Source organism: Cryptomeria japonica, unplaced genomic scaffold (genome assembly GCF_030272615.1).
Source record: "Cryptomeria japonica unplaced genomic scaffold, Sugi_1.0 HiC_scaffold_20, whole genome shotgun sequence".
Taxonomy (NCBI): domain Eukaryota; kingdom Viridiplantae; phylum Streptophyta; class Pinopsida; order Cupressales; family Cupressaceae; genus Cryptomeria; species Cryptomeria japonica.
Genome location: NW_026728842.1, coordinates 900,001 through 919,848, shown reverse-complemented (window position 1 = coordinate 919,848; position 19,848 = coordinate 900,001). Strand labels below are relative to the sequence as shown.

General features: G+C 56.9%; 1 non-coding gene across 1 annotated transcript; it reads right to left on the bottom strand.

The window, feature by feature from the left end:
• Positions 1 to 1,147: 1,147 nt before the first annotated feature.
• On the bottom strand, positions 1,148 to 1,266 carry LOC131861085 (5S ribosomal RNA). Its single transcript, XR_009360166.1, has one exon. It is a non-coding gene; the product is annotated as a 5S ribosomal RNA (ribosomal RNA).
• Positions 1,267 to 19,848: the final 18,582 nt, after the last annotated feature.

Sequence of the window (19,848 nt, the reverse complement as noted above, 5' to 3'; positions counted from 1 at the left end):
GGTGCGAACCCGAGAGCGCTTCGAGGTGCGCACGAAGTCAAAAGTCGGGTTAATTGCATTGTTTTCCCCGGGTGCGCTCCGAGGTGCACAACATCGGTGCGCACCAAGGAGGGCTCCGAAGTGTGCTCCAAGGTGCGCACGATGGCGTGCACCTCTGGTGCGCACGATTCGGAGCTCGGTTTGCCCGGGGTGCGCACACCTTGGCTGGGTTGCGCACCTTTTGTGCGCTCCATGGTGCGTACGAAGTCGGAGCTCGGTTTGCCCCGGGTGCGCACCTTGATGCGCACGCCTTGGCTGGGCTGCGCACCTTGGTGGGCGCCTCCAAGGTGCGCACGAAGTCGAAGCTCGGTTTGCCCCGGGTGCGCACCTTGGTGGGCGCCATGGTGCACTCCGAGGTGCCCAAGATTGGTGCGCACCAAGGAGCGCTCCGAAGTGCGCTCCAAGGTGCGCAGGTGCGCGCGAAGTCGAAAGTTGGGTTAATTGTCCGGTTTGCCTCGGGTGCGCACCTTGCGTGCACCTTCGCCAGGGTGGGCGCCTTGGTGCGCACACCTTGGCTGGGCTGCGCACCCGGGCGCGCACACCTTGGCACCCGCGTTTCCTTCATTTTAAATTTTTTTTTTTTACAATCTCTCAAGTGGGAAATTCTATAATCTCAACTTTTTTTGCCTTTTCAGGAAACTTTTGAATGGAGCGCATCATTGGTGCGCTCCGAAGTGTGCTCCAAGGTGCGCACCTCTGGTGCGCTCCAAAGCTCTCTCCAGCTGCGTGCACCTGCCCCGGGCGCGCACCCGGCCCCGCCCAGCTTCGCTCACCTGTCCCGGGCGTCTGGTGCGGAACCTTAGAGTAAGAAACATCACCGTGCACCTTGGCCAACGTGCGCGACTCGACCGAGCGCGCACTGGCCGAGGTGCACACCGATTTCACCTGGGTGCGCGCGCAGCACCTCGGGCGCACCGGGGTGCGCGCACAACGCCCGGGTTGCACCGTGGCCTGTGTGCTCGGGGCGCCTCGGGTGCGCGCTCGGTGTCGCCCCGGCGCGCGCGGTAGTGCGGGCAACGCACCCCGGCCCGGCCCGGCCCCGACGAGAACGCAAACGGGCAAAAGGTTAATTCAAATAGCATTGCGACGCCCGGCGAAAAACTAAAAAAGGGTGCAACACCGGGACTTCCCGGGAGGTCACCCATCCCAGTACTACTCCGGCCCAAGCGCGCTTAACTGCGGAGTTCTGATGGGATCCGGTGCACTAACGCTGGTATGATCGCACCCGTTATGAGCTTGTCGCAGTGTGTACTTAGCAAACCGCGACCCACGTGCGAATCCACCCCGGCCACCCACCCCCGTCGAGGTGCACACCCTCCCTCGCGAAGTGCGCCCCGTTCGCCAAGTGTGAGCCCTGCCCGGGTGCACGCACCTTGCTAGGGCATCGGGTGTGCACCCGGCCCGGCCTACGTGCGTGCACCTGGACGGGGCGTCGTGTGCGTGCAGTGTCCCGTCTGCAACGCGGTGCCCACACACCACCTCGGGCGCAACGACCTGCGCTCACATGTGGGCCGAGTGCACCTTGGTGCATGTTCGGGGCGCCTCGGGTGCACGCTCGATCTTGCCCCGGTGCACCAAGGCGCTCGGTTTGCCCCGGGTGCGCACTTGGTGCAAGGTGGGCACCCAAAATAGGGATCAAGCACCAAAACACAAGTTTCGGGATGCAAAATGGGACCCAAGGACCACAAATGCGTTCCAAGACCCATGATGGGTCCACGAGAACAAAAATGTGTTCCGAGACTTAATAAACAAATATTGGGTTTTAGGAGAAGAAACATGCTCTGATGCCCAAAACGAGAATCGACCCCGAAAAGGCCACAGGCCAAAAGTGGGATGCGAGACAAAAAAAAATGGGACCCGAGGACCAAAATTGGGTTCCCAGGTCGAAGACAGGGCAACCGGACAAGAAACGACCTCTAAGGCTCGAAATGAGTCCCGACGACTAAAACTTGACAAGAAGCACCCATCAGGCACCCAACTCGACACCCATGGGATGCCGACCCACCCGGGCTTCCACCTAGCACACCTTGGCACCCACCCACCCTCACACCCAACCTCGCACCCAACTTAGCACCTTTGAACCCACATTGGCACTCACCCTGACCCTGGCACCTTGGAACCCACATTGGCACTCACCTTGACCCTGGCACCCACCTTTGCACTCACCTTGGGACCCACCCTGGCTCCCACCTCGGCACCCACCCAGACACCCACCTTGGTTCCTTGGCACCCACCTTGGATCCTTGGCACCCACCCCGACACCCACCTTGGCACGCAACTTGGCTACTTGCCACCCACCTTGGCTCCTTGAAGCCCACCCCGACAACCACCCCGTGACCTACCCTGGCTAGGGTTGGTGCACACCCACCCTGGTGCCCACCTTGGCACCCACCCTATGACCCACCTTGGCACGCACCTTAGTACCCACCCCGTTACCCACCCTAGGACCCACCCCGTGACCCACCTTGGCCAGGGTGGGTGCACCCACCCTGGTGCCCACCTTGGCACCCACCCATCCTAGCACCCAGCCTGTGACCGGGCTTGGAACCCAACCTTGCACCCGTCTTGGCCAGTGTGGGTGCGCACCCATCCTGGCACCCACGTTGTGACACACCCTTTAACCCACGCACCCTAGCACCCACGTTGGCACCCACCTTGGAACCCAACTTGGCACCCACCTCGGCACCCACCTTGACACTTGTGGACCCACCTTGCCACTCACCCTAGCATCGACCCATCCTAGCACCCACCCTGGCACCTTTGCACCCTAGCACTCACCCATCCTAGCACCTAACCTGTGACCCACCTTGACACTCACCCTCGCACCCACCTTGGAACCCAACCTAGCACCCACCCACCCTGACACCAACCCTAGCACCTACCCACCCTTGCACCCACCCTGTGACCCATCTTGGCACCCACCCATCCTACCACTCAACCTATCACCCACCTTCTCACCCACCTTGGCATCCACCTTAGCACCCACCCACACTGGCACCTTGGCACCCACCTCGGGCAAGGTGGGTGCACACCCACCCTGGCACCCAATTTAGAACCCACCGAGCATGTTACCCACCTTGGCACCCACATTGCAGCCCACCCTAGTACCCACCCTATGACCCACATTGGCATCCACACCCTAGCACCCAGGCACCTCGACACCCGCCTTGACACCCACCCTAGCACTGAACCTGTGACCCACCTTGGAACTCACCCTAGAACCCACCCACCCTGTGAACCACCTTGGCATCCACCTTAGCACCCACCCACCTTGGCACCCACTCTAGCACTCACCCATCCTAACACCCAACTTGTTACCCACCTTGGCACCCGCCCTCGCGTCCACCTTGAAACCCACCCTAGCACCCACCCACGCAGGAGCCCACCTTGGCACCCAACCTAACACCCACGCATCCTGGCACCCAACTTGTGACCCACCTTGGAACCCACCCTAGTACCCACCTTTGAACCCACTATATCACCAACCCACCTTGGCACCCACCCTATGACCCTCTTTGGAATCCACCCTAGCACGCACCCACCCTGGCACCCACCATGGAGCGCACCCTAGCACCCACCCACCTCGGCACGCACCTCAACACCCACCTTGGTGTGCGCACTGCGCCAACCTCTCAAAGACCCTATGTGGTGCGCTCCAAAGTGTACACCTTTGGTGCGCTCCAAGGTGCGCACCTTTGGTGCACACCAAAGTGTGCACCGAGGTGAGCACCAAAGTGCACTCCAGGGTGCACACCAAGGCGCGCACCTTTGGTGCGGTCAATGCAAACGAATTCGGAAGTTGGGGTCGATGTCGTAATCGCTGCTGCAGACTACACGTATGAGAATCGGACAAATAGCTTTATATAGGGGAGGTGTTGCGTTTGATGGGTCGACTCCCCTGGTTGTGTGCACTGCACCAACTTCAAAGACCCTGTCTTGTTTAAGAAGTCAAAAGTTGGGGTGGATGTCCTAATCATTGCTGCAGTCTACGCATGTATGAGAATCAGACAAATAGCTTATATAGGGGAGGTGTTGCATTCGGTGGGTTGACTCCCCTGGTTGTGCGCACTGCGCCAACCTCAAAGACCTTGTTTTCGTTTAGAAGCCGAAAGTTGGGGTCGATGTCCTAATTGCTCTTGCAGGCTACGCATGTATGAGAATCAGACAAATAGCTTATATAGGGGAGGTGTTGGGTTTGATGGGTCGACTCCCCTGGTTGTGCGCATTGCGCCAACCTCAAAGACCCTGCATTGCGGATGAAGTCGAAAGTCAGAGTTTGGTGTGCTACAAGGTGTGGTCGAAGGTGCTCACCTAGGTGTGCACCTTTGGAGCGCAGGAAAAGTGCCCTCCAAAAGTGCGCACCTTTGGAGTGCACAAAAGTGCCCTCCAAAAGTGCGCACCTTTGGAGCGCAGAAAAGTGCCCTCCAAAAAGTGCCCTCCAAAAGTGCGCACCTTTGGAGCGCAGAAAAGTGCCCTCCAAAAGTGCGCACCTTTGGAGCGCAGAAAAGTGCCCTCCAAAAAGTGCCCTCCAAAAGTGCGCACCTTTGGAGCGCAGAAAAGTGCCCTCCAAAAAGTGCCCTCCAAAAGTGCGCACCTTTGGAGCGCAGAAAAGTGCCCTCCAAAAAGTGCCCTCCAAAAGTGCGCACCTTTGGAGCGCAGAAAAGTGCCCTCCAAAAAGTGCCCTCCAAAAGTGCGCACCTTTGGAGCGCAGAAAAGTGCCCTCCAAAAAGTGCCCTCCAAAAGTGCGCACCTTTGGAGCGCAGAAAAGTGCCCTCCAAAAAGTGCCCTCCAAAAGTGCGCACCTTTGGAGCGCAGAAAAGTGCCCTCCAAAAAGTGCCCTCCAAAAGTGCGCACTTTTGGTGCGCACCAAAAGTGCGCACTTTTGGTGCGCACCAAGGCGCTGGTTCGGTCGTTGCAGGCGAGTTCGGAAGTTGGGGTCGATGTCCTGAGCGGAGGTGCAAACTACACAGGTGTCGGAATCGGACAAATAGCTTATATAGGGGAGGTGTATGCTTCGATGGGTCGACTCCCCAGGTTGAGCGCACCGCGCCAACCTCAAAGACCCTACGGTATGGATGAAGTCGGAAGTTGGGTCCGATGACCGATTCGATTAGTAGGTATGCTCATGAGGTCGGAATTTGGGTCCGATGACCTGCCATGTGTAGGAAGGCGAATGTTGGCACTGTGCGTTGCAAGGTGCACACCAAGGCGCTGGTGCGGTCTTTTTAGTCGAGTTCGGAAGTTGGGGTCGATGTCCTGATCGGAGGTGCAAGCTACACAGGTGTGGGAATCGGACAAATAGCTTATATAGGGGAGGTGTATGCTTCGTTGGGTCGACTCCCCGGGTTGAGCGCACCGCGCCAACCTCAAAGACCCTACGGTATGGATGAAGTCGGAAGTTGGGTCCGATGACCGATTCGATATGTAGGCATACTCGCGAGGTCGGAATTTGGGTCCGATGACCTGCCATGTTGAGGAAGGCGAATGTTGGCACTGTGCGTTGCAAGGTGCGCACCAAGGCGCTGGTTCGGTCGTTGCAGGCGAGTTCGGAAGTTGGGGTCGATGTCCTGATCGGAGGTGCAAACTACACAGGTGTGGGAATCGGACAAATAGCTTATATAGGGGAGGTGTATGCTTCGTTGGGTCGACTCCCCGGGTTGAGCGCACCGCGCCAACCTCAAAGACCCTACGGTATGGATGAAGTCGGAAGTTGGGTCCGATGACCGATTCGATATGTAGGCATACTCGCGAGGTCGGAATTTGGGTCCGATGACCTGCCATGTGCAGGAAGGCGAATGTTGGGACTGTGCGTCGCAAGGTGCGCACCAAGGCGCTGGTGCCGTCGTTGCAGTCGAGTTCGGAAGTTGGGGTCGATGTCCTGGTCAGAGGTGCAAACTACACAGGTGTGGGAATCGGACAAATAGCTTATATAGGGGAGGTGTATGCTTCGATGGGTCGACTCCCCGGGTTGAGCGCACCGCGCCAACCTCAGAGACCCTACAGTATGGATGAAGTCGGAAGTTGGGTCCGATGACCGATTCGATACGTATGCATATTCGCGAGGTCTGAATTTGTGTCCGATGACCTGCCATGCGCAGGAAGGCGGAATTTGGGTCCGATGACCGAGTTGATGGCGTGCCATGCGCAGAAAGGCGGAATTTGGGTCCGATGACCGAGTTGATGTTGATGGCCCGCCATGCATAGGAAGGCGGAATTTGGGTCCGATGACCGATTTGAAGGCGTGCCATACGCAGAAAGGCGGAGTTTGGGTCCGATGACCGAGTTGATATTGATGGCCCGCCATGCGCAGGAAGGCAGAATTTGGGTCCGATGACCTGACATACGCATGGAGTCCGACTCGGGGGCCGATGTTCGATTCGATGACTTGCATTGTGGGTAAAGTCGGAAGTTGTGGTCTTTGACCCGATTCGATGACCAGACTTCGGCTGCTTGAGAATCGGACAAATAACTTATATAGGGGAGGTAGTGTTCTCGAGCATCCTCCCCCCGTGCCCGTTTATGTCGATTGATGCTGGTGCTCTACTGGTTGGAGAGCTCGGATGCAAAAATCTTGCACCAGGATTTATCGATTGTGATGGACACGGCAAGTCTCCTGATTGCTATGCAGGAGCTCATCGTGAATCTCTATGCGGCCTTGGTATGGACTCGACCTGCGGAATGGTTCGGCAATGGTAGTCGCTCCAACACGTCCTTGCAGTGGCCACAGAGGTGATTCAACTAGAGCTCCAGTCTAGCTTTTGGGTTGCTTGGCGGACTGGTATAGCCGCGATCGAGTTCCGGCCATGAACGTTTTAGATAGCTCTTGGGCTTTCTGGGACGGAAGTCGGAAGTTTGGGCTGTTGTCCGATTTGATGACCATTCTTCGGATGTGTGAGAATCGGACAAATAACTTATGTAAGGGGATGCTGTCTCAGGGAGATCAGTAGGCTTCTGGGGTTGTAAGTCCCTTGTTATTCTCAGCAGGTGGAAGTTGTGGTGATTGACAAAAGGTTAATGCCAAGCTACAGTTTTGTGAGAATTGGACGAAAAACTTATATATGGGGGTCGGTTGAAAGAATAGCCGAGTGCCAGGAGTGCACCAAGGTGGTCTGCGGTAGACACCTCCTCCTAGGGGTGAAGAAGAGTAACCCTGCCCTCTAGTCTCAGGGAGATAGAGGTCCTACATGGACATTAGGGGTGAAGTAGAGTAACCCCGCCTTATCATTGGATGGTGAGGTTTACTGGTGGATGCATTTTCATGGTCCCTAGGGGATGACTCCCGGGGAGTTGTCTATGACCCGAGGACTAGGGAAGTGGAGTACCTAGGCTCTTGCGAGGAGGATGATCGGGCAATGGATTGTCCCAGTTGGGGAAATGGAGTACCCAAGATCTTGTAAGGGGGATGGCCGTGCAATGGGCTATCTATATCGGAATGTTGGAGCTTGAGAGTTGGGCAAGCTATGTGGGTTGAGTTGCAGAGCTGGAAGTCCATGTGTCTTGTGGAACAAGTGGGGTGATGTGCCGGGCACGCACCTAAGTTACCTGAAGTGGGATTTGCATTGAGATCCGGGATCTCGAGGCCCTAGAGTGGGGGTCAAATGTGGCAGTAGGGACTGGGTTCCGAAAGTGTGCTCATGTTGAGCCGAGCCATGAGGCGAGTCCAAGAGGGTGACAAAGATGGACGAGTTGCATGACCGAAAAGGGGACATGGTCCGTAGGCGAGTTGTTCTGGGAGCACAGCCGAGTTGAAGGAGAGTTCAGCGACCAAGGACATTGGATTGGATCATGGAGCGAAGAGCTTGGTGCCCAAGTAGGAGTGCAAGGTGTTTTGTCAGTCTGAGAGGCTTAGACTGAGTGTTTGCATGGAGCTGGTTATTGTGCATAGGATGTACAGGGAACCGGGTTCACCAGTGAAGCCATGTAGGCATAGGCCAAGGGCCCAAAGCAGTGTGACTTGGAGTCCTTGTTCAGGAAGGAGTTCTGAGTTGTGTACTGGGTAAGCCGTCGCAGGCTCGGGAGGGAGTCAGTGGTGCGCCAGGTTGAGTTCCGAAGGAGACAAGGTCTTCGTGGATCAGGAGTCTATATGAGAAGCTATCGCCAGGGGCGAGGTGCAGTGGTATCTGTGCTGGTGTTTCAAGAGTGGACGTTGATCTAGGGGCAGGAACTTGTAATTGGATGCTTGGGAAGTATTCAGGGTAGTGACCAACGACAGAGTTGGAATTGTTTGTAGATCGAGCCAGGGGCCGTCTCCTCATAACAATAAAGCTACCTATTGCCCTAGTGTTGTGTTCATTGTGTGGAGATGGACAAACAGGAGGCTAGCTCAGGGAGTCTAGTCGTCCCATGAGATATGTTTGGTGCTTGAGGGTTCAGAGGAGCCGAGGGAGGCCAACATGGGGTGCCAGTGCTGTGGGAGTACTGGGCATGCTCAGGGAGTGTGCAAAGTTGGAGCCGGAGGACTTAAGGAGTTCCGGATGGGTCAGTGTTAGTAGTCAGGGTCTTATGGGGGACTCAAGAAGACGAAGACATCGAGGAGACCTGTAAGCTTGTACCAGGGGTGCAAGGATGGTGCAACAAGACAGTGCTAGAGTAGAGTCGGGGACTTGAAGGGAGTGCTAGAAGCATCAGGATGAAGGAAACCCGTGAGAGGGTTGGCATGCACTTCTATTCCGCATGGGTGTGTGTTAATGTGGTCAGGTGGTGGACACTTGAAAAGGGTATGGCGTAGTCTGGAAACAAGAAAGGACTTGTCCGCAATGGAAGTCGTGAGTAAGGTTTGCCAGTGCCGCATGAGGTTTGACCTCCTTTGGAAGGAAAAAGCTTGTTTGGGCAGCAGGCCGGTCTAGCCCCGTGACAGTTGGTATCAGAGCATAATAATTGGCAGGGCCAGTTAGATGAGCTGAGGTAGCTGGGCTATCAAGTGGTCAGAGGAAGACTGCGAAGGCGGATTGTGGTTTGCAGTGTCGAGGACAGGTAGACCAGGGTGGCTAGCAGGGCGTGGTCACTAAAAATGTGAGGCCAATCAAGGTAGGGATAAGGATGGTGAAGTCCGTGGCCAAGTTCCATGAGTGGTAGTCAGCTGGTTGGAGTTGTGCCTGGGGCCGGGTTCCATCAGGAAGGGACTATGCTAGTGGAGCGACAAGGGATCAGAAGTGGATCTCTTGGTGGAGTAAATCTTGCACGGGAAGTGCCTTAGTAGTTCGGGCGGAGCGAAGTAGGCAAGGTGTGAGTCAGTATTGAACTGGGTTCAGTGCTGGAAGTAGTCGGCAGGGCCACAAGATTTGATATGGCAGTGTCCAAGGGCAGTGGCATTTAAGACCAGTCAAAGGAGTTAGGAGCTGCGAGGAGCAGTGTGGTGTAGGATCTTGTCAAGGATGGGTCCGAGGTGTAACGATTTGGGCTGTGGGATGGCATAAGGTCATTCCCAGTGTGGTGTAGGGTTGTGTCCGGGACATGATCCGAGGTGTAAATTGGGTGGCGAAGCAGGTCCGATGGTGGAAAGCCAGTGAGGGGCCAAGTCACAAAGGAAGTCAAGGGAAAGAGGTAGTACCTTGCCCACATTGGATGTGGTTTGCAAAGGCATCGGGCACAAGAGGTTGGCTAGCTTACAAATGTTGGTGGCTTCTTTGGGTTGCAGCACCGAGGGCGCAGGGCGTTCCGTGGACAGTGCGTCAGTCAGACAAAGTGGCACAATGGATGGAAGTGAGTTCACCGAATGTGTAGGATGTAATGCAAGAGTTGGGTGTCTTCAGGGAAGTGCACCTAAGATATAGGATTGTGTCTGGGACATGATCTGAGGTATGAATTTGTGGCGAGTTAGGTCTGAAGGTTGGGAACCAAAGATGGGACCGTCACAGAAAAAAGTCAAGGGAAGGAGTGAGTACCTTGCCCACATTGGATGTGGATTGCAGAGGCATTATGCACGAGAGGTTGGTCGGCTGAATGATGTTGGTAGTTTCTTTGGGTTGCAGCACCGAGGGCGCAGGGCGTTCCGTGGACAGTGCATCAATCAGACAAAGTAGTACAGCAGATTGAAGTAGACAAGATCGAATGTGTGGGATGCAATGCAAGATGGGTGTCTTCAGGGAAGTGCACCAAGGCAGACTCATGAGGTGTGGGTTTGCGAGAGTACACCATGGAGGTGGAAGTGGTTGACAAGTACCAGGAGGATCATGTGCAGCTAGAGGTGCATCAATGGGAGTATGTTGGTTGTTGTTCTTGAGTTGAGTTGTTGGGGACAGGATAAGACGCGGGGCGCACCGGGGTCAGTCAACAGGCAATCAGGATGGCACTACAGAAAGGAAGTTGAAAGCTGAAGGTTGAATGTGCGACTTGGGAAGTCAGTTGGGTGTTTTGGTCAGTGGAGTATGTGTCTTCAGGGTGGCAAGATACCAGGGGCTTGCACAACAGGGTTGGTAGCAAGCGTGTCTTTCAGTGGATGCTAGGATTGGATCCGGGAGCAGTGGAAGTTGGAAGACAAAGGTGTCGTCGAGGATGGCACTAGTGGCTGAGTTGAGAGGTGAGCATGGTTTGTGGTGTTCTGTCGTGTTGCGGTGCAAACGGTGGAGTCTTGGAGATGTAGAAGCCGGTATGGGGCATGGTGCAGCCGAATATCACAGAGTTGTTTCACAGATGTTCAAACAAGGACAGTCATCTCAGTGGAAGTCAAGGACTAGGTTCTTGCAATATGTTGTTGAGTCGGGGACTAGCAGCAAAGATCAGTGCGGAGGCAGTGAGTTGGACTCAGGGGGTTGCCGAAGCGAGTTAGCCATGGATAGGATTCATGCAAGTGAAAGTCCAGTATGGGGTATGCTGGCAAGTATCAAGTATGTCAGGGACAGAAATGATACAAGTGCAGGGCACAGTGAATCTGAAGTTCACTTTTAACAGGTCCTAATGTTGCGAAGGACGAGACTCGGGTCGAATGGTCCGGCGCCGAGGACGTCGCCTGTTTTAAGTGGGGGAGGATGTAAGGGGATGCTGTCTCAGGGAGATCAGTAGGCTTCTGGGGTTGTAAGTCCCTTGTTATTCTCAGCAGGTGGAAGTTGTGGTGATTGACAAAAGGTTAATGCCAAGCTACAGTTTTGTGAGAATTGGACGAAAAACTTATATATGGGGGTCGGTTGAAAGAATAGCCGAGTGCCAGGAGTGCACCAAGGTGGTCTGCGGTAGACACCTCCTCCTAGGGGTGAAGAAGAGTAACCCTGCCCTCTAGTCTCAGGGAGATAGAGGTCCTACATGGACATTAGGGGTGAAGTAGAGTAACCCCGCCTTATCATTGGATGGTGAGGTTTACTGGTGGATGCATTCTCATGGTCCCTAGGGGATGACTCCCGGGGAGTTGTCTATGACCCGAGGACTAGGGAAGTGGAGTACCTAGGCTCTTGCGAGGAGGATGATCGGGCAATGGATTGTCCCAGTTGGGGAAATGGAGTACCCAAGATCTTGTAAGGGGGATGGCCGTGCAATGGGCTATCTATATCGGAATGTTGGAGCTTGAGAGTTGGGCAAGCTATGTGGGTTGAGTTGCAGAGCTGGAAGTCCATGTGTCTTGTGGAACAAGTGGGGTGATGTGCCGGGCACGCACCTAAGTTACCTGAAGTGGGATTTGCATTGAGATCCGGGATCTCGAGGCCCTAGAGTGGGGGTCAAATGTGGCAGTAGGGACTGGGTTCCGAAAGTGTGCTCATGTTGAGCCGAGCCATGAGGCGAGTCCAAGAGGGTGACAAAGATGGACGAGTTGCATGACCGAAAAGGGGACATGGTCCGTAGGCGAGTTGTTCTGGGAGCACAGCCGAGTTGAAGGAGAGTTCAGCGACCAAGGACATTGGATTGGATCATGGAGCGAAGAGCTTGGTGCCCAAGTAGGAGTGCAAGGTGTTTTGTCAGTCTGAGAGGCTTAGACTGAGTGTTTGCATGGAGCTGGTTATTGTGCATAGGATGTACAGGGAACCGGGTTCACCAGTGAAGCCATGTAGGCATAGGCCAAGGGCCCAAAGCAGTGTGACTTGGAGTCCTTGTTCAGGAAGGAGTTCTGAGTTGTGTACTGGGTAAGCCGTCGCAGGCTCGGGAGGGAGTCAGTGGTGCGCCAGGTTGAGTTCCGAAGGAGACAAGGTCTTCGTGGATCAGGAGTCTATATGAGAAGCTATCGCCAGGGGCGAGGTGCAGTGGTATCTGTGCCGGTGTTTCAAGAGTGGACGTTGATCTAGGGGCAGGAACTTGTAATTGGATGCTTGGGAAGTATTCAGGGTAGTGACCAACGACAGAGTTGGAATTGTTTGTAGATCGAGCCAGGGGCCGTCTCCTCATAACAATAAAGCTACCTATTGCCCTAGTGTTGTGTTCATTGTGTGGAGATGGACAAACAGGAGGCTAGCTCAGGGAGTCTAGTCGTCCCATGAGATATGTTTGGTGCTTGAGGGTTCAGAGGAGCCGAGGGAGGCCAACATGGGGTGCCAGTGCTGTGGGAGTACTGGGCATGCTCAGGGAGTGTGCAAAGTTGGAGCCGGAGGACTTAAGGAGTTCCGGATGGGTCAGTGTTAGTAGTCAGGGTCTTATGGGGGACTCAAGAAGACGAAGACATCGAGGAGACCTGTAAGCTTGTACCAGGGGTGCAAGGATGGTGCAACAAGACAGTGCTAGAGTAGAGTCGGGGACTTGAAGGGAGTGCTAGAAGCATCAGGATGAAGGAAACCCGTGAGAGGGTTGGCATGCACTTCTATTCCGCATGGGTGTGTGTTAATGTGGTCAGGTGGTGGACACTTGAAAAGGGTATGGCGTAGTCTGGAAACAAGAAAGGACTTGTCCGCAATGGAAGTCGTGAGTAAGGTTTGCCAGTGCCGCATGAGGTTTGACCTCCTTTGGAAGGAAAAAGCTTGTTTGGGCAGCAGGCCGGTCTAGCCCCGTGACACTTATATAGGGGACTGTGTTGTCTCACGCAGCCCCCTCCGTGCCCCTCTATCTCGACCGATGTTGGTGCTTGAAAGGGTTGGGATCGCTCGGATTTATAAACGTGCACCACCATTTGTCGAGTGTGAGGGACGCGGCAGGTCTCCTAAATGCTATGCGGGCGCTCTCTGAGAATCTCTATCCAGCCTCGACACAAACTAGTCTTGCTGAATGGTTTGGCACTGGTAGTCGATCTAACACGTCGTTGTTGTGGCCGCCTAGGCGATTCGATTCGAGCCCCCGTCTAGCTTTTGGGTTGCTTGGCGGATTTTGCCCTATCCGCAAGTGAGCTCGGTCCCTAAACGTTCGAGAAACCTGATTGCTATGTGCCGACTCTCTTTCTTGCGAGCCTCCATCTAGCTTTTGGGTCTCTACGGAACGGAAGTCGGAATCTGGGACCGTTGTTTGATTCGACGAGGCAGACTACGGTTGTGCGAGAATCGGACAAATAACTTATATAGGGGAGGTGTTGACTGGAGCATTCTCCCCCGTGCCCCTCTAACTCGACCAATGCTGGCGCTCGAACGGTGGTAGCGCTCGGATTTTCATTGAGCGCCAGCATTGGTCGATTTAGAGGGGCATGCGAGATTCCCGAATGCTATGCGAGGGCTCTAACGGAAATGTCTATTGGTTTCGGTATGGATGCAATTGCGAGTGGTTCGGCAAAGGTAGTCGTTCCGATGCGTCCATGTCGTGGCCAAATCGATAATTCGATTTGAGCCCTCGTATAGCATTTGGGTCTCTCGATGTGATTCCGCATTCCAGTCCCTTTGGGCACTGCTTGAGCCGCATCCCAGGGGGTTCCCTTCCCAATAATCTGCCTCGCAACCCGATTGCTATGCGGTGAGGCTCCTCGGCCGCCTCGGAACTATCTGTGTATCAGACGCATCGCGGGATAAGGGGTTGGCAACGGTAGTCGCCCCAAGCGCGTCCGATGCTTGGACCATTCCGAGGCGGCCCTGAAGCCTCTTCCGTCTAGCCGTTGGGTCCTTCTCGCCGCATCCCTCGCCTCGCACCCCGATTGCTATGCGGTGAGGCTCCTCGGCCGCCTTGGAACTATCTGTGTATCGGACGCGTCGCGGGATAAGGGGTTGTCACTGGTAGTCGCCCCAAGCGCGTCCGATGCTTGGACCATTCCGAGGCGGCCCTGAAGCCTCTTCCATCTAGCCGTTGGGTCCTTCTCGCCGCATCCCTCGCCTCGCACCCCGATTGCTATGCGGTGAGGCTCCTCGGCCGCCTTGGAACTATCTGTGTATCGGACGCGTCGCGGGATAAGGGGTTGTCACTGGTAGTCGCCCCAAGCGCGTCCGATGCTTGGACCATTCCGAGGCGGCCCTGAAGCCTCTTCCGTCTAGCCGTTGGGTCCTTCTCGCCGCATCCCTCGCCTCGCACCCCGATTGCTATGCGGTGAGGCTCCTCGGCCGCCTTGGAACTATCTGTGTATCAGACGCGTCGCGGGATAAGGGGTTGTCACTGGTAGTCGCCCCAAGCGCGTCCGATGCTTGGACCATTCCGAGGCGGCCCTGAAGCCTCTTCCGTCTAGCCGTTGGGTCCTTCTCGCCGCATCCCTCGCCTCGCACCCCGATTGCTATGCGGTGAGGCTCCTCGGCCGCCTTGGAACTATCTGTGTATCGGACGCGTCGCGGGATAAGGGGTTGTCACTGGTAGTCGCCCCAAGCGCGTCCGATGCTTGGACCATTCCGAGGCGGCCCTGAAGCCTCTTCCGTCTAGCCGTTGGGTCCTTCTCGCCGCATCCCTCGCCTCGCACCCCGATTGCTATGCGGTGAGGCTCCTCGGCCGCCTTGGAACTATCTGTGTATCAGACGCGTCGCGGGATAAGGGGTTGTCACTGGTAGTCGCCCCAAGCGCGTCCGATGCTTGGACCATTCCGAGGCGGACCTGAAGCCTCTTCCCTCTAGCCGTTGGGGCTTTCTCGCCGCATCCCTCGCCTCGCACCCCGATTGCTATGCTGTGAGGCTCCTCGGCCGCCTCGGAACTATCTGTGTATCGGACGCATCGCGGGATAAGGGGTTGGCAGTGGTAGTCGCCCCAAGCGCGTCCGATGCTTGGACCATTCCGAGGCGGCCCTGAAGCCTCTTTCATCAGCCGTTGGGGCCATCTCGCCGCATCCCCCACCTCGCACCACGATTGCTATGCTGTGAGGCTCCTCGGCCGCCTCGGAACTATCTGTGTATCGGACGCATCGCGGGATAAGGGGTTGGCAGTGGTAGTCGCCCCAAGCGCGTCCGATGCTTGGACTATTCCGAGGCGGCCCTGCAGCCTCTTCCGTGTAGCCTTTGGGGCCATCTCGCCGCATCCCTCGCCTCGCACCCCGATTGCTATGCGGTGAGGCTCATCGGCCGCCTGGGAACTATCTTCGTATCGGACGCATCGCGGGATAAGGGGTTGTCACTGGTAGTCGCCCCAAGCGCGTCCGATGCTTGGACTATTCCGAGGCGGCCCTGCAGCCTCTTCCGTCTAGCCGTTGGGGCCATCTCGCCGCATCCCCCACCTCCTCGGCTGCCTCGGAACTATCTGTGTATCGGACGCATCGCGGGATAAGGGGTTGGCAGTGGTAGTCGCCCCAAGCGCGTCCGATGCTTGGACTATTCCGAGGCGGCCCTGCAGCCTCTTCCGTCTAGCCTTTGGGGCCATCTCGCCGCATCCCTCACCTCGCACCCCGATTGCTATGCAGTGAGGCTCCTCGGCCGCCTGGGAACTATCTTCGTATCGGACGCATCGCGGGATAAGGGGTTGTCACTGGTAGTCGCCCCAAGGACGTCCGATGCTTGGACTATTCCGAGGCGGCCCTGCAGCCTCTTCCGTCTAGCCGTTGGGGCCATCTCGCCGCATCCCCCACCTCCTCGGCTGCCTCGGAACTATCTTCGTATCGGACGCATCGCGGGATAAGGGGTTGGCAGTGGTAGTCACCCCAAGCGCGTCCGATGCTTGGACTATTCCGAGGCGGCCCTGCAGCCTCTTCCGTCTAGCCTTTGGGGCCATCTCGCCGCATCCCTCGCCTCGCACCCCGATTGCTATGCGGTGAGGCTCCTCGGCCGCCTGGGAACTATCTTCGTATCGGACGCATCGCGGGATAAGGGGTTGTCACTGGTAGTCGCCCCAAGCGCGTCCGATGCTTGGACTATTCCGAGGCAGCCCTGCAGCCTCTTTCGTCTAACCGTTGGGGCCATCTCGCCGCATCCCCCACCTCGCACCCCGATTGCTATGCGGTGAGGCTCCTCGGCCGCCTTGGAACTATCTTCGTATCGGACGCATCGCGGGATAAGGGGTTGTCACTGGTAGTCGCCCCAAGCTGCGTCCGATGCTTGGACTATTCCGAGGCGGCCCTGTGGCCTCTTCCGTCTAGCCGTTGGGGCCATCTCGCCGCATCCCCCACCTCGCACCCCGATTGCTATGCGGTGAGGCTCCTCGGCCGCCTTGGAACTATCTTCGTATCGGACGCATCGCGAGATAAGGGGTTGTCACTGGTAGTCGCCCCAAGCACGTCCGATGCTTGGACTATTCCGAGGCGGCCCTGCAGCCTCTTCCGTCTAGCCGTTGGGGCCATCTCGCCGCATCCCCCACCTCGCACCCCGATTGCTATGCGGTGAGGCTCCTCGGCCGCCTTGGAACTATCTTCGTATCGGACGCATCGCGGGATAAGGGGTTGTCACTGGTAGTCGCCCCAAGCGCGTCCGATGCTTGGACTATTCCGAGGCGGCCCTGCAGCCTCTTCCGTCTAGCCGTTGGGGCCATCTCGCCGCATCCCCCACCTCGCACCCCGATTGCTATGCGGTGAGGCTCCTCGGCCGCCTTGGAACTATCTTCGTATCGGACGCATCGCGGGATAAGGGGTTGTCACTGGTAGTCGCCCCAAGCGCGTCCGATGCTTGGACTATTCCGAGGCGGCCCTGTGGCCTCCTCCGTCTAGCCGTTGGGGCCATCTCGCCGCATCCCCCCCCTTGCACCCGGATTGCTATGCGGTGAGGCTCCGATGCTTGGACTATTTCGAGGCGGCCCTGTGGCCTCTTCCGTCTAGCCGTTGGGGCCATCTCGCCGCATCCCCCCCCTTGCACCCGGATTGCTATGCGGTGAGGCTCCTGGGCCACCTTGGAACTATCTTCGTATCGGACGCATCGCGGGATAAGGGGTTGTCACTGGTAGTCGCCCCAAGCGCGTCCGATGCTTGGACTATTCCGAGGCGGCCCTGCAGCCTCTTTCGTCTAGCCGTTTGGGCCATCTCGCCGCATCCCCCACCTCGCACCCCGATTGCTATGCGGTGAGGCTCCTCGACCGCCTTGGAACTATCTTCGTATCGGACGCATCGCAGGATAAGGGGTTGTCACTGGTAGTCGCCCCAAGCGCGTCCGATGCTTGGACTATTCCGAGGCGGCCCTGCAGCCTCTTCCGTCTAGCCGTTGGGGCCATCTCGCCGCATCCCCCACCTCGCACCCCGATTGCTATGCGGTGATGCTCCTCGGCCGCTTTGGAACCATCTTCGAATCGGACGCATCGCGGGATAAGGGGTTGTCACTGGTAGTCGCCCCAAGCGCGTCCGATGCTTGGACCATTCCGAGGCGGCCCTGAAGCCTCTTCCGTCTAGCCGTTGGGGCCATCCGTCGCCTCGCACCCCCGATTGCTATGCGGTGAGGCTCCTCGGCCGCCTTGGAACCGTCTTCGTATCGGACGCATCGCGGGATAAGGGGTTGTCACTGGTAGTCGCCCCAAGCGCGTCCGATGCTCGGACCATTCCGAGGCGGCCCTGAAGCCTCTTCCGTCTAGCCATTGGGGCCATCTCGCCGCATCCGTCGCCTCGCACCCCCGATTGCTATGCGGTGAGGCTCCTCGGCCGCCTTGCAACCTTCTGTGTATCGGACGCATCGCGGGATAAGGGGTTGGCACTGGTAGTCGCCCCAAGCGCGTCCGATGCTTGGACCATACCGAGGTGGCCCTGAAGCCTCTTCCGTGTAGCCGTTGGGGCCTTCCCGCCCCATCCCTCGCCTCGCACCCCGATTGATATGCGGTGAGGCTCCTCGGCCGCGTTGGAACTATCTGTGTATCGGACGCATCGCGGGATAAGGGGTTGGCACTGGTAGTCGTCCCAATCGCGTCCGATGCTTGGACCATTCCGAGGCGGCCCTGCAGCCTCTTCCTAGTCGTCGGGGCCTTCCCGGCGCATCCTTCGCCTCGCATCCCGATTCCTATGCGGTGAGTCTTCTCGGCCGCCGCGGAACTATACCTGTTATCGCTACTGCATCCTTCGGCTGGTAACCTCCTCTGCCGCCTTGGAACGTTCTCTTTGTCGGACGCGTCGCGGGATAAGGGGTTGGCACTGGTAGTCGCCCCAAGCGCGCCTGATGCATAGACCGCTCCGAGTCGACCTTGCTTTCAGCCTCTCACATGCATAGACCTCTCTGAGTCGACCCTGCAGCCTCTCACGTTTAGCCTATGGAATCTCGCCTCACAACATGATTGCTATCCTTGATGCATCCCTTGCCTCGAGCCCTGATTGCTTTCTTGGCTGCATCCCTCCTCTCCTCACAGCCCAGTTGTCATCACTGCTTCATCCGTCGCTTCATGCATCTGGCTGCTGGGCCCTTCCCACCGCACACCTCGATTGCTATCTCTGCTGCATCACACACCCCGATTGCTATCTCTGCTACATCCCTCGGCTCTCACTTCTGCATCCTTCGCCTCACACCTCGATTGCTATCAATGCTGCATCTGTAAGCTCACACCCCGATTGCTATGCGGGGAGGCTCCTTGGCCGCCTTGGAAATTTCTCTGTGTCGGACGCACCGCGGGATAAGGGGTTGGCACTGGTAGTCGCCCCAAGTGCGCCCGACTCTTAGACCGCTTCGAGGTGACCTCGTAGCCTCTTTCGTCCAGGCTTCCTGCCTTCAACGCCCTTTTTACACCTCGATTGCTATGCGCGGGCTCCTTGGCGTCTATCACCTCTCTGCGAAGAGTGGCACGATGATTGTTGGGGTAAATCGTAGCAGTCCGATCTCTGGCCTTGGGCCATTGTGAGGGCTGATCGATTTCCTGTGCGCATCTCGTGTTCGCCCAGTAACAGACTCGACGACTTGTAATCGGTCTTGTTCCCGATTGTTCCTGGAGGTAGTCTTCGGAACTCTTGGATTTGACCTGTCACTCGAACTGTCCTCTTCCGAGGATGCTTGTGTGTGTGCGCTTGTGCCATTTCCTTGGCGGTATTAACGAGATATTAAAGAGCGGAGTGAGCGCCTCGCCCAGCTATGTTTGGGGCTCTCACTCCCTTACCCAGTGTGCGACCGCTTTGCACGTAGGTTGCGGAGCATCGCGACTCTTTCGATGTTTGGCGGTTGTCTTCCGGTGATGCGTTGGTCCCGAAGTGCACGTTACTAGCATTTCTGCCATTGTTCTCGATCTTTGGCACGTTCCTTCGTTGCAATTGGATATATATCTCCGTTTATACGCGCAGGCTTCTCCCGCCTATTCAGCGCTGTCCCACTCTCAGCACTCTCGTGGTCTCCTTGGCTTCTCTCTCCCGTGAGCGAGCTCTCTTCTCGAGTCTTTTCCATGTCCCATGGAGGTTGCCTTGCGAAATTCGGGCACACAAACGTGACCGGATAAGAGCGGAATTGCCTATGAGGAGAAGCTCACCTTAGGGAGCAGCAATGCCGAGTGTTTCGACAGAGGGTAGAGGGGGCGTTGTTTGGGCGGTTGCACAAAAGAGTGCTACGGTTGCACTGAAGGTTGCTTCCTCGTCTCCGACGAACTCTTCGAGGCAAAAAAGCTTGTTTACGGGGTCGAGGTGGGACTGTTCGTGCGAGTTGCGCCACCAAAAGTGCGTAGGGGGCATATACCTGGGAAATGGAT